The sequence below is a fragment of the Hyla sarda genome, unplaced genomic scaffold, assembly GCF_029499605.1.
Source record: "Hyla sarda isolate aHylSar1 unplaced genomic scaffold, aHylSar1.hap1 scaffold_2748, whole genome shotgun sequence".
Lineage (NCBI taxonomy): Eukaryota > Metazoa > Chordata > Amphibia > Anura > Hylidae > Hyla > Hyla sarda.
In genome coordinates, this window is record NW_026609449.1 from 25674 (window position 1) to 31673 (window position 6000).

At 45.6% G+C, this 6000-nt stretch overlaps 2 non-coding genes across 2 annotated transcripts; both read left to right on the forward strand.

The window, feature by feature from the left end:
• Positions 1–2070: 2070 nt before the first annotated feature.
• On the forward strand, positions 2071–2261 carry LOC130325749 (U2 spliceosomal RNA). The gene has a single exon (XR_008870506.1). It is a non-coding gene; the product is annotated as a U2 spliceosomal RNA (small nuclear RNA).
• A 2081-nt stretch (positions 2262–4342) lies between these two features.
• Positions 4343–4533, forward strand: LOC130325750 (U2 spliceosomal RNA). Its single transcript, XR_008870507.1, has one exon. It is a non-coding gene; the product is annotated as a U2 spliceosomal RNA (small nuclear RNA).
• Positions 4534–6000: the final 1467 nt, after the last annotated feature.

Consider the following 6000-nt stretch of genomic DNA (forward strand, 5'->3'; position numbering starts at 1 on the left):
GAAAGATTCCTACTTTCATTGCTACCTGCTTGCTGGCTAGCCAGCTAGCCAGCCCTGTGGGCCTTGCTGCTGCAGCCAAAAAACAAAAGGTGGTGCTGCTGCTGCTGCTTCTGCTGCTTCTGCTTGTGTCTGGCCGCTGTTGGAGCGTCCAGGCACAGGACTTCTGCTGCTGCTGACTAAATGGCCTCCTTAATTGGATCATTTGAGTAGCCAGCACACCTGTGCAGGTAGGGCATGACATGATAGGCAGCTGCCTTGATAGCGGGTGGGTGCTGAATGTTCCTAATTGACAAAATAAGATTAATGCTTATGAAGAAATATAAAATCTCATCCCTTCCCCAATATCGCGCCACACCCCTACCCCTTAATTCCCTGGTTGAACTTGATGGACATATGTCTTTTTTCGACCGTACTAACTATGTAACTATGTAACATAACATGGGGGGGGGGGGGGGGGGTCTCCTGGCTGTTCACACAGGTGTGTCATTGCTGTACATTGACCATGCATTGCTTCTGTGGTATTGCAAAGGCAAAGACAAATGCTTCCAGCCATCCATTGCACTAATGGATTGGTCATCAGCTGGCTGTCTATGTCCCGCATCAATATAGACCAAAGTACAGAGGGTTAGGCTATGCTATTGTGCACCTACCTGATGCATCAGAAGGTGCGAGGCCCTTGCTAAATTCTGTGCACAGACTTTGAGATCTATACTTTAGACTGTATCTAAACCTGCTCCAACATGGACTGACATTCTGGCCTACTTTCAGCCGATGCGACTTGTCTGTCGCTGAACAGTCGCTTTTTATGTATTCAGCACCTATGTATAATGTTGTAAAAATGCTCTAGAAGCTAAAGTCGCAGAAATGTCACACATATTTGGCCTGCAACTTTCTGTGCGACAAATTCAGACAGGAAAAATCAGTATAAATCCTTAGAAAATTATCCCCCAGTGTCTCCATCTGCTGGCGGTATTGAATAAGCATTGCTGCACTGATGGGGTATGCATTAGATGAAAAAAAAGAAGAAAAAGAAGAATAATACGCCCAGAAAAGAGGCGAAAAGGAGAAAAACGTAAAAAAACGTGAAAAAAAAGTAAGAGGAAGAGAAGGGAAAAAAAGGTGGAAATGGGTTTAAAAGTGATTTCGGCGGAGAAATATATATATATATATATATATATATATATATATATATATATACGCGCACACACACACATATATATAAACGTATTCTCCGTTGAGATATTGCAGCCGCTGCTGTGTCCAGGCCCAGGAGCCTTAGCACTGTGCTGTGATGTCACTCAATACCACTGACATCACTAGGTGTAAACAACATCTCTCCTTTGCTGTGTATGTGACTATGGAGCTGTTTGGTGATGTCGTCTATTATGGCCTTCATAGAAGCAACAGGAGATTGTTGCATCCATCTAGAACCCTCAGAACTACAGTGCTATGATGTCACTCACTTCCACAGGCCTTGCAGAGTGTAAACAACAACAACCCAGCTTTGTTGTGTATGTAACCATAGGGATTTGTGATGTCACCTAGAACCTTCACAGCAGCGACAGCTTTATGAGGAGCATCAGCACTGCTCTGCCTGAGCAGAACCATCACCGCCATAGGTTGTCAAATAACCCGGATTTAACCCACACAGGTAAGTCCAATGGGGTGCAGGCATGTCCTCTATGCTTACAGCTTCCCGTGGGTGTTGGTTTGATACCGTTTGGGGACAGCCAAGGAGGCATCTGCAGGCAACAAAGGTAGGTGTGTGCTTGTGTGTGTGTTTCCTATGCAGATCCTAAGCCCAGTGTCACATGCAAGTAGGAGGAGTAAGAAGGGTTCCTGGCAAATCCGGGTTATGGATTGCATTTAAAAAGGCCCCGTGGGAGTGCAATGGGCCCCTGTCTTGCTGCTTAGCAATAATGGTATGGGTTTAGGTTCTGCTGTGTGTACTGGTGGTTGACTGCCCCCCAGCCCAGAGTGTGCATGGAAAATTGTCTGGCAGCCTCCCTGACAGCAAGCAGTGATAGTGCCCATGAAGGGGACCTTGTTGGGCCCGCCCCTTTCACGGTTATCGCTTCTCGGCCTTTTGGCTAAGATCAAGTGTAGTATCTGTTCTTATCAGTTTAATATCTGATACGTCCCCTATCTGGGGACCATATATTAAATGGATTTTTGAGAACGGGGGCCGATTTCGAAGCTTGCTTCCGTCGCCCTATGCATTGACCCGATATGGCAGTATCTTCGGGTACAGTGCACCACCCCCTTACAGGGTTAAAAAGAAAGATTCCTACTTTCATTGCTACCTGCTTGCTGGCTAGCCAGCTAGCCAGCCCTGTGGGCCTTGCTGCTGCAGCCAAAAAACAAAAGGTGGTGCTGCTGCTGCTGCTTCTGCTGCTTCTGCTTGTGTCTGGCCGCTGTTGGAGCGTCCAGGCACAGGACTTCTGCTGCTGCTGACTAAATGGCCTCCTTAATTGGATCATTTGAGTAGCCAGCACACCTGTGCAGGTAGGGCATGACATGATAGGCAGCTGCCTTGATAGCGGGTGGGTGCTGAATGTTCCTAATTGACAAAATAAGATTAATGCTTATGAAGAAATATAAAATCTCATCCCTTCCCCAATATCGCGCCACACCCCTACCCCTTAATTCCCTGGTTGAACTTGATGGACATATGTCTTTTTTCGACCGTACTAACTATGTAACTATGTAACATAACATGGGGGGGGGGGGGGGGGTCTCCTGGCTGTTCACACAGGTGTGTCATTGCTGTACATTGACCATGCATTGCTTCTGTGGTATTGCAAAGGCAAAGACAAATGCTTCCAGCCATCCATTGCACTAATGGATTGGTCATCAGCTGGCTGTCTATGTCCCGCATCAATATAGACCAAAGTACAGAGGGTTAGGCTATGCTATTGTGCACCTACCTGATGCATCAGAAGGTGCGAGGCCCTTGCTAAATTCTGTGCACAGACTTTGAGATCTATACTTTAGACTGTATCTAAACCTGCTCCAACATGGACTGACATTCTGGCCTACTTTCAGCCGATGCGACTTGTCTGTCGCTGAACAGTCGCTTTTTATGTATTCAGCACCTATGTATAATGTTGTAAAAATGCTCTAGAAGCTAAAGTCGCAGAAATGTCACACATATTTGGCCTGCAACTTTCTGTGCGACAAATTCAGACAGGAAAAATCAGTATAAATCCTTAGAAAATTATCCCCCAGTGTCTCCATCTGCTGGCGGTATTGAATAAGCATTGCTGCACTGATGGGGTATGCATTAGACGAAAAAAAAGAAGAAAAAGAAGAATAATACGCCCAGAAAAGAGGCGAAAAGGAGAAAAACGTAAAAAAACGTGAAAAAAAAGTAAGAGGAAGAGAAGGGAAAAAAAGGTGGAAATGGGTTTAAAAGTGATTTCGGCGGAGAAATATATATATATATATATATATATATATATATATATATACGCGCACACACACACATATATATAAACGTATTCTCCGTTGAGATATTGCAGCCGCTGCTGTGTCCAGGCCCAGGAGCCTTAGCACTGTGCTGTGATGTCACTCAATACCACTGACATCACTAGGTGTAAACAACATCTCTCCTTTGCTGTGTATGTGACTATGGAGCTGTTTGGTGATGTCGTCTATTATGGCCTTCATAGAAGCAACAGGAGATTGTTGCATCCATCTAGAACCCTCAGAACTACAGTGCTATGATGTCACTCACTTCCACAGGCCTTGCAGAGTGTAAACAACAACAACCCAGCTTTGTTGTGTATGTAACCATAGGGATTTGTGATGTCACCTAGAACCTTCACAGCAGCGACAGCTTTATGAGGAGCATCAGCACTGCTCTGCCTGAGCAGAACCATCACCGCCATAGGTTGTCAAATAACCCGGATTTAACCCACACAGGTAAGTCCAATGGGGTGCAGGCATGTCCTCTATGCTTACAGCTTCCCGTGGGTGTTGGTTTGATACCGTTTGGGGACAGCCAAGGAGGCATCTGCAGGCAACAAAGGTAGGTGTGTGCTTGTGTGTGTGTTTCCTATGCAGATCCTAAGCCAGTGTCACATGCAAGTAGGAGGAGTAAGAAGGGTTCCTGGCAAATCCGGGTTATGGATTGCATTTAAAAAGGCCCCGTGGGAGTGCAATGGGCCCCTGTCTTGCTGCTTAGCAATAATGGTATGGGTTTAGGTTCTGCTGTGTGTACTGGTGGTTGACTGCCCCCCAGCCCAGAGTGTGCATGGAAAATTGTCTGGCAGCCTCCCTGACAGCAAGCAGTGATAGTGCCCATGAAGGGGACCTTGTTGGGCCCGCCCCTTTCACGGTTATCGCTTCTCGGCCTTTTGGCTAAGATCAAGTGTAGTATCTGTTCTTATCAGTTTAATATCTGATACGTCCCCTATCTGGGGACCATATATTAAATGGATTTTTGAGAACGGGGGCCGATTTCGAAGCTTGCTTCCGTCGCCCTATGCATTGACCCGATATGGCAGTATCTTCGGGTACAGTGCACCACCCCCTTACAGGGTTAAAAAGAAAGATTCCTACTTTCATTGCTACCTGCTTGCTGGCTAGCCAGCTAGCCAGCCCTGTGGGCCTTGCTGCTGCAGCCAAAAAACAAAAGGTGGTGCTGCTGCTGCTGCTTCTGCTGCTTCTGCTTGTGTCTGGCCGCTGTTGGAGCGTCCAGGCACAGGACTTCTGCTGCTGCTGACTAAATGGCCTCCTTAATTGGATCATTTGAGTAGCCAGCACACCTGTGCAGGTAGGGCATGACATGATAGGCAGCTGCCTTGATAGCGGGTGGGTGCTGAATGTTCCTAATTGACAAAATAAGATTAATGCTTATGAAGAAATATAAAATCTCATCCCTTCCCCAATATCGCGCCACACCCCTACCCCTTAATTCCCTGGTTGAACTTGATGGACATATGTCTTTTTTCGACCGTACTAACTATGTAACTATGTAACATAACATGGGGGGGGGGGGGGGTCTCCTGGCTGTTCACACAGGTGTGTCATTGCTGTACATTGACCATGCATTGCTTCTGTGGTATTGCAAAGGCAAAGACAAATGCTTCCAGCCATCCATTGCACTAATGGATTGGTCATCAGCTGGCTGTCTATGTCCCGCATCAATATAGACCAAAGTACAGAGGGTTAGGCTATGCTATTGTGCACCTACCTGATGCATCAGAAGGTGCGAGGCCCTTGCTAAATTCTGTGCACAGACTTTGAGATCTATACTTTAGACTGTATCTAAACCTGCTCCAACATGGACTGACATTCTGGCCTACTTTCAGCCGATGCGACTTGTCTGTCGCTGAACAGTCGCTTTTTATGTATTCAGCACCTATGTATAATGTTGTAAAAATGCTCTAGAAGCTAAAGTCGCAGAAATGTCACACATATTTGGCCTGCAACTTTCTGTGCGACAAATTCAGACAGGAAAAATCAGTATAAATCCTTAGAAAATTATCCCCCAGTGTCTCCATCTGCTGGCGGTATTGAATAAGCATTGCTGCACTGATGGGGTATGCATTAGACGAAAAAAAAGAAGAAAAAGAAGAATAATACGCCCAGAAAAGAGGCGAAAAGGAGAAAAACGTAAAAAAACGTGAAAAAAAAGTAAGAGGAAGAGAAGGGAAAAAAAGGTGGAAATGGGTTTAAAAGTGATTTCGGCGGAGAAATATATATATATATATATATATATATATATATATATATACGCGCACACACACACATATATATAAACGTATTCTCCGTTGAGATATTGCAGCCGCTGCTGTGTCCAGGCCCAGGAGCCTTAGCACTGTGCTGTGATGTCACTCAATACCACTGACATCACTAGGTGTAAACAACATCTCTCCTTTGCTGTGTATGTGACTATGGAGCTGTTTGGTGATGTCGTCTATTATGGCCTTCATAGAAGCAACAGGAGATTGTTGCATCCATCTAGAACCCTCAGAACTACAGTGCTATGATGTC